Genomic DNA, 9533 nt, shown 5'->3' with positions numbered 1-9533 from the left:
TCTCTCTCTCCGGTAGGCGCCGCACCCAAGAGAAGAAAGATCACCATGGCGGAGGGTGATTGCTCAGTTCAGGCAATATGGATCTCCAATTATTCCCAGATCATGAGGCACGAGAATAGGATTTTTTTCTCTCTCTTCTGATTTGTGCACTTGATTATTACTACCTCTGTAAACTAATATTCCATCCTTAAATAAATATAAGGGTGTTTATATAGCTAAAATAGTGATCTAATTGCTCTTATATTTGTTTAAAAAGGGAGTATTAAACTTTGTAGATCACTACTTCAGTGGTCAAAAAAACCTTATATAGTTTATAGAAAATCTTAAATTAATTTAGATCACTACTTTAGTGATCATGGATGCGGATGCGTACAAGTAGATACTGAGGTGTGGCAGATGATTGCTCGGTAGCACTTGATGGTTAGTAGGAAAAAGTTCACCCTCCGTCCCAAATTACTTGTCGCTCAAATGGGACCATTTGAGTGACAAGTTATTTAGGATGGAGTATGAGACGTGTGGAGGAAATTACTCGCTCCAAGTTCATATAAATTTTAGCGGTTACCGAGAAGAGGTACAAGACAGTACACGCATTTACTAAAAGTGTGGCCATATGTTAGAACACATCAAGTACAGAGAACTAACTAACTACACTTCTATGATTTGTATTACCTATTCCTTTCAATACTCTTGTGAGTACAAAATGCATTAATGAGGATGAATGGTCAAATATGGTGTCACATACAAGGATCAGGCGAGCGGGAGCACACAAGTGAGTTTTTGCTAAACAAATTACAGAATTAACGCAAGAAAGTCACATACCTCATGTGCAGAACCTACATATTTGCTGCCATCTCCTAACATTTCTTCGGCAACTGGATGCTGAGGGAAAAGGTGTGTGCTTCTATGAACCTTTTTGCTTTACCAAAGGAAAACTGGCCTGCACTTTCCTTACGCGTACGCATGAAGCGCCTGTTTTAAAATTAAAGTTATAACCAAGCAAAAAAACATATTTTAAGCATGCTAATGTATTGGTCAGTAGTGAATGGATGGAAAACCCCATGTATTCATGCTACACAATCCAACATATGTGGTATGATGTATGCGGGATAAATACCCATCAGATTATAAACGTCTCGACTACTACTTCAGAGAAACAGATGTTCAAAAGTGAACCTAACATTGCAACAAGAACCTGCTTCTTGAACATATGTGTACAGGACGTAACAACCCATGATGAGGAAATGAATATCATTTAGCAAACACTGACAGACATTAAGTTACTCGTAATAGGACATATATACTGGTGAAGAGACAAGTGTGTGCTCTGCGAACCATTTTTTTAAGAAAGAGAAACTTGTCTGCACTTTCGCATAGACATGAATGTTTTCAACAAGGATGCCACGGCCACACACCTTTCCCTCCATAACAGAGACACAATAATTACTTGTTCTGATGTAAATTCCGATAACCTCATTTCCAGTTGGCTTTGCACCTAGGAACTTCAAAAGTACACAAAAGTGTTACACGTGCACACATACTGGAGTATCTCAACCAAATCTCATATATATAAAAATAAATTGTTTATCTGAAAGTTCTAGAAAAACCACACCATATGGAGCACACATTTGCAGCTTCTGTTTATTTGGCTTTAGAAGCCAGCTTAAACGTGAACAAGCAATAGTCAAAAAGCCACAGGGCGCAATGTAATAACATGAATCATCGCTTCATTCATGGTAGTACAAACCAAAGGCGGCACGTACATGCTTGTACGAAGAAAACAAAATCAGTCACCTATACGGTAGTGCAGAACCAAAATTCCACTGGCTAGGTGATAATATTTTTTTAGAGACATGCTACTACTAGGAGACGAGACGTCGAAATGGAAACATGCACTCATCATGCTAGATCAGATCAGGAACTAGCCAAGGAAGGAAAAAACGGTAGCGGCACTAACCTAACCAGTCCGCAAATTACGTGAACTAGAAGCACATATAGGGTGTGCTTCGCCGCATACCATTATATAAGATCACAGGAAAACGATTTTGCACAACTTTCCTCAAAAATATGAAGTCATGTTTGGCTTGTTCTGGCTAATATTATCTTACCCCAATTGCAGACAATATATCTTTGATGGTAACCCACCATGACCTTATTTCCTTGATGTCGACGTGGAAAACAAGTTGTTGATATTGAAAGCGATTGGACATTTGTTCATTGTGAAACATCATGCACAAATTGTGCCCAAATAAGCAATTTAACAAATCTGGATGTCTGAAAAAGACCATAAACATCTGAATATCATTTGTTTTTTCACCATTAGAATTCAATGTTATAACAACATATGATATTGTCAGGTAGTGTGAATCAAATATTTACAGTTGGACGTAAAAAATATGCAAGGACACTCAAACGAACATAAAAACTTCCAAAGACCAAAGACATCATGAAACTAAGTATTATATACGAGAAGATAATTATTTCCTAATTATCATGCCTGATAGACAATGAACATACAAAGAAGTCATGCAATTACCTATAAATAAAGTTTACTATCAATAATTAAAAAATACTAGTAGCAAAACAAACAAAAAAGTTTAGTTCTTGCAAAGAATATCACAACAAGATAAAATAATCTCATAACGAACAACTGCAAATCGCATGCCAAATTCAGACAACCCTACTCCCATATTTGGATAAAGGCGACCTTACAGAAGCAAGAGAAACCAATGCACAAAGGAAACCTCTGACAACAGTACCATGCATCCATCTCTTGCAATTGTTATCGATAATTTGAGCTTGGAGACCAAATCCAGGAATAGTCGCTTACATAAACGAAGCAACCAACTGTCGAATCAACCATTTAAAATATGGACTATACTAGAAGCATATTACTACTCCATCATGCCTACTAGTTGCGTACCAAAAATCCCATGTTTTCATACCACACAATTCAACATATGTGGTACGATGTATGCAGGATAAACACTCATCAGATCATACAGCTATCAACTACTACCTCAATAAAACAGATGGCCAAAAGTGAACCTCACATTGCAACAAGAACCTTCTTCTTGAAAATATGTGTATAGGAAGTAACAAACGATGATTAGGAGACCCATATGCTTTATCAAACGCTGACAAACATTAAGTTACTCGTAATAGGACAAATATACCGCTAGGTATCCTCACCGACTCACTTGTGATAGACAAGTGTGTGCTCTATGAACCATTTTCTTATGAAAGAGAAACTTGCCTGCACTTTTCACATAGACATGAATGTTGTAAACAAAGATGTCACAGCCACAAACCTTTCCCTCCATAACATAGATACAATAATTACTTGTTCCAAAATCTATTCCGGTAACCTCATTTCCAGTTGGCATTCCACCGAGGAACTTCAAAAGTACACAATAGTGTTACACATGCACGCATATTGTATCTCCAGCAAATCTCATATACATGAAAATAAGATGGTTACCTGAAAGTTCTAGCAAAACCACCCCATCTGGAGCACACGTTCACAACTTCTGTTGATTGGGCTTTAGCAGCCAGCTGAAACATGAACAAGTAATAGTCAAAAAGCCGCAGGGGGAAATGTAATAACATGAATCATCACTTCATTGATGATATTAACCCGTACAACATCTTTGGTGATTCCCATGGGCAACAATGTGGGTCATTTTCCAAACATAGGAAAAACGTGTATCATTCATAGACCACTGCCCAAAATCCCTTGTTAGTGCATACAACAATGGGCATGCACAGAATTGTGCACTTACCATCATGCATGTTCTCTGTTTACCCCACCCATGGGCACGAAAAATTGTTCCACCATCCACATCGTTTGCTAATCTAAAAATACAATATGATGGCAGTACAAACGAAAGGCGGCACATACATGCTTGTACAAAGAAAACAAAATCACACACACCTCTACGGTAGTGCAGAACCAAAATTCTACTGGCTAGCAGAAAATACTTTTTTAAGGCGTGCTACTACTAGGAGATGGGACATCGAAATGGAAACATGCACTCATGTTGCATGAGATCAGGAACTAGCCAAGGAAGGAAAAACCGATAGCAGCACATTCGACCTTGGCGGGTGCCGCGGTAGCTAGTGGCTGATGTGCGTTGTAGGACCCTGAGATAGTGCTTTTATCGAGGAGCAGCGACCAAACAAATGCTTCAGTGCTATTCATGCGAGGCTCCTGCCTACTATGTTCCTGCTCTACATCGGTGTAGGTCAGCATTGGGGGCTAGGCTTTGCATAATAAAATTGCTCCAGCCTTGGGTGGCCCACGCCCCATTGAGCCTTTCTAAAGCTCCACCCGTGCTAACTAGTCCAAAATTACCTGGACTAGAAACATAGGTAGCGCTTCGCCAGATCACAGGAACAAGATTTTGAACAACTTTCCACAAAAATGTCATTTTTGGCTTGTTCAGGCTAATATTATCTTAACCCAATTGCAGTTAGCGTTAGACATCTATCTTCGAAACTAACCCACCAAGACCTTATTTCCTTGATGTTGATATTGAAAGCGAGATGTCGATATTGAAAGTTATTGGACATTTATTCATTGCGATACACCAACCACAAACAGTGCCCAAGTAAGTAATTTAACAAATCTAGATGCTTGAAAAAGACCATAAACATCTAAATTTCATTTATTTTTTCACCTTTTGAATTCAATGTTATAAAAACTTAAGAAATTTCCAGGCAGTGTGCATCAAACATTTACGATTGGACATAACAAATGTGCAAGGAAAGCCAAACAAAAATAAAAAGATCCAGAGACCATTATAAAATGAACATAAAAAGAAGTCATGCAAATTCCTATAAAAAGTATTATATATGAGAAGACAATTATTTCCTACTTATCATGGCAGATATAAAATGAACATGAAAAGAAGTCATGCAAATTCCTATAAATAAAGATTTACCGTCTAGAATTATAAAAAATTACTAGTAACAAAATCTGGAGCGCACATTCGCAGCTTCTGTTCTGCAAGGATAAATCTAAGGGATTTCCCATGACCCCGTATCACTTAAGCCAATATTTTTCAGTTAATTTATTCATGTAAGATGCTTGAAGAGGCATAAAATCAGTTTGTGTACTCCACCGTGCTGTAAAACTATCACGAATTGCATGAGGGACTAACACCGGGTGTCTGGCTACAAAAGAATGAATCAACACAAAACTGAAAAACATTTCATTATTGACCTTGTACAACCGCATTGAAGTTTGACAGGCCATATAGGAGATGTTGACAAATGTGCAACTAAAAATGTTTAAATCTAATAGTAGTATAGTTAAAAGTTTTGTCATCATTAACATATTTTGATACATCTTTACCATTCATTGGCTTGGTGAAGCAGTATAAATCCTTCCAACATTTAGCATTAAAATATTCTTCAAAGTATTACATGGAAAGGAGGTTTAGATCTCTGTCCACAAAATGTGGTAAAGCAAAAAAAATTGAAACAAACTTCACATGTTTCATATTATACATCTATTAAATATAGGAGAGGGTCGTAAAGAAATACAATACTCACCTGCATCTTCTCATGCCTTGCATCAATATATGCACATATGGAAGGCGCAAATAACAAAAGAATTGCTAGTAAACTAAAATGAATCGTTGGTATGTGTGAAGAAATTTGTATGCTCTGCAGTAGTTTGATATGATAAAAACCAGTTGGAGGAAGATCAAATAAATTTCTTACCCAGCGAAGTTAAGGCTGCCATACAAATCTGAATAGTTCCATAGGTTGTCTCTCCATATTATATGTTTCAGAAAGGAACATGACACATGATTTTGCAAAAATGACTACTGATTCAGTGCCACATAACAACAAAGGGGATATCAGTAGTCATTTGAATATGCAGACTGATGAAAATTATGCACATGATATACTTAGTACTTATCTCATCAAGCTGCAACTGGTTTAGCAAAGAGGACTCAAAACCCAAAATCACGAAATGGATGTTCTCTTGGTTAGTACACGGAACTGCTAATAATCTTTGTTGCCTTACCACATAGCAATCAAGCAAAGGGGCATGGAGCACCTTAGAACAAAAGGAACCTACTACCTACAGAACAGAGGAATGCTTCTTCTTGTAACCCGGACCATCAAACTAACTACTTCACTCAGCTGCGAACTATGCAATTCCCACCAAAGGAAGGCTACCCTACTACTTAACTCTCTCCACATACTACATAAAAACCAAGAAAATCAACCTGAACAACAAGTTGTAGAACGATACAGACAAGACAAAAGAATCTCAATTTTTTTGTTCTTTTTGAGGATTAACAAAAAATTTCGTTCAACTCAGAATAACTCCCTCCAGACTAAATGGTCAAGTTGGTCGCAAGAAGGAACACACAAAAACCGGAGAAGAGTGCACATAAGGAGACCCCTCTGCCATTCACCACCGACGAAGCAGTCAACGTACAATACAAATTGACAGTTGAGGTAATGTCAGCAGTTAAAACATACCATAGTAAAATCATTGAACACCCCAGAATCGCTTGGGCACGTAGGTGCCTCGGGAGGGAGGGTAGCATAGCAGGTTTTATAGGAGAAAACATCCACATCTTGAGTATTGAGTCCAGACCAAGTAACAATCATCTAAAAAACAACAAACAACAGAACGTTGAATCAGCCATTTAAACAAAAAAAAGACTGCATAGGAATCATAGTAGTGATCCATAATGCCTACAAGTTCCCTCCAAACAATGTCTTACTCAAGTTAAGCAGAAAGATAATGATATGATTGAACAAACAAACTTTCTTTCAGGATATCAGCAAAGAGACAAAAAAACAATCTAGATCCCAAAATCAATTTCTCACCAAAAAGATAGAATTTAGAAAAAGAGCAAATAGAACTTCCTAGATGCCTATTTAGAGGGAATTCTATAGTAGTGACATGACGACGGTATAAGATCAATATGGCTAACTAGGAAAAGGGTAAGATAACCTTGACCGAGAAATGTTCATCAAACAGACACAATAGCGAGGGATGTGACAATAGGGTAGCATTTTTACCAATGAAAGGATGCAACGATAGATGATGCATACATAATTTTTCACTAACCCTTGCTCGCATTGGCTTGTCTGAATCTTGTGAAACAAGCACACGTCAACTAGACTGGCCCATCATCCTCGACAGGAACATGTATCCACCAATATGTGGTAACAGCCGAGATTTTGCTGCTGTCAGAAGACTTTCTTCCCGCATCTCTCCTCGACATCCATAAGAACTATCTGCATCATCGCATCAGGAAAAAAACGCATCAGTTCGAGTAGCGCCATGCAGAAACAAGGAAAGTTAGATCAAGAAAGGGCGTGTAGCTCTTACATACAGAGGCGAACCAAACTGATAAGGCTAAAATTAGGAACAAGTGCTAGGTGGCCGCCAAAGGCATGGCCGGGGTGCCGAAGATAGGGGCAACGGACATGCTCCGCCGGGCATGAACATGGCATGGCAGACCAGTCCTGCTTCGCACCCACGCGCTCACTCGACGACGGATTGTCTCCCAGTGAGATGCTAGCCGGGCACTGCTTCATCGGCTTGGCACAACCTTGGTTTGACGGCCGCTCGATGTGCGTGTTGTAGACGAAGCGATACGCTGGATGGAGGAGAAGGGATGCGCACATTGTGGTGTGGGGTGGGTCGGATCGAGAGCGCAAGGGGCGATCTTTTATAGAGAGATCGCGTGTGGCTAGGCCATCAATGAGCGAGCAGAGAATGTGGAGAGACGTCGGATGGGGCAGCGATCCGCGTGAGGCATAGGAGAGGAGTCGAGGGCCGATGGATCGCGGCGGGTTGGCGCGGATTTTGCGGCAAGAACGGGAGAAACGAAGGAGGAGGCAGCGCAACGCGTGCATGCATACAGGGATTAAACGAGGAAAACGTTGGTTTATGGCGGAATTGAAGCACCGCCTAGTTTCTAGGTGGAAAGCAGCGTAATTAATGAAGCCTTTGCGACAAGATTGATTCATCCAGCTAGAAGCACAACGGGTCAGACTAGGGATTGATTCCCACGCGTTTAATGCCTTTGCATGCATGCGCCTGGCGTTGATTTCCCTCTCTCTCTCTACGATTTGGTAAGTTCCTTTTTTACCATGTTTGTTACGTTTCCTAGTAAGTGCTTGCAAGGTAGTTTCATACGTGGGATTTGTACACTAATTATGAGTTAATTTCCTTTGAGTCACCACATATTTGTTGCTAAGCTACTGAAAAAATGGATCAGCCATGCACTAAATACATAGGTATGGTACATTAGAAAAAGGAATAAGGGTTAGAGAAAATGAGCGCTTGTATGCGAAAGTTCTATGTATATACTCATGTTGCAGAATGGTAAAAAACAAATTAAATTGGATAGCACGAATGAGTAATGGAGGAGGAGGTGTCGCGAGCAATGGGATTAAATGGCGAAAGCGTTGATTTAGGAGAGACTCAAAGGATCGCCTCGATTTCGAGATGAAATTAAAGGAGTCTCTGCAACCAAACCATAATTCAAGGTGATTGAGTCCCGGGTATACATCCGACTAAATCCTTGCCACACGATGGATGCCTTTTGCATGGGGAGTTGATCACGATTTGTTGAGTTTCCCTATTTATATTTGACAATATTTGTTAAGTTTCCTCAAATAACTACAGATAGTTCCATACGTGGGATTTTACACTAACTATAATTTATTTCCTAATTACTATTGTGAATCGCATCAGATCTGTTACTAAGATACTGAAAAAATCGATCAACCTTGCACTAAATAGAAAGACACGTATCAGAGAAGGTTGCTAGATATACATGATGGTAATCGGGGATTTCCCTGATGAACCGCCGGTGTTAATTATGTTTAACAATATACTTCTATATGACTACACTCGGAAATTTTTTTTTTTTGACGAGGGTACTACTCACAGATTCAAGGGTGTGCTCAAAATCAGAAACCTGTGAGTGGTGTCCTAGTCTCCTAGATGATGGAAACAACCCAGCCTAGTATACACGTTATAGAGCAAACATAGAAAGAAAACTGGCTCCAGGAGCACAAGGCCACAAGAAGGTGCTTGGGTGATTTTACTTTCACACAGGAGCACACACCTTTTTATTTTTACTTTTATTTTGGAGCAACCAATTTCATATAGATAAATCATATGGTCTGACTACATACTGAAACCGGAAAGATAATAACCACAAGAACCAACGATCAACATCCACCATAGGTACGATGACCAACCAGCTCACAAACACTAAACATAACAAGATTCAGGACCGAGGCCAGGCGCGGCTCGAAACCCTCAAATGAAAATAAATCGACTCGACAACAAACCAAAGAAACCAAGCTAAAAGGCACAGGAAGAAGCGCATACATACATACATGCATACATACATACATATATGTGAGCATTTGAATTTCCGCAATCTTTGCATGCTGATGAACATTCTACTGTGCCATGCCAGCAGGAAAATCAATCTTAGGCGCCGTCGCAAATCCATCAAAATGAAAGAGATTTGGTACATATA

The sequence above is a fragment of the Triticum dicoccoides genome, chromosome 2B, assembly GCF_002162155.2.
Source record: "Triticum dicoccoides isolate Atlit2015 ecotype Zavitan chromosome 2B, WEW_v2.0, whole genome shotgun sequence".
In the NCBI taxonomy this organism is placed as follows: Eukaryota; Viridiplantae; Streptophyta; class Magnoliopsida; order Poales; family Poaceae; genus Triticum; species Triticum dicoccoides.
This window is presented reverse-complemented; position numbering follows the sequence as displayed.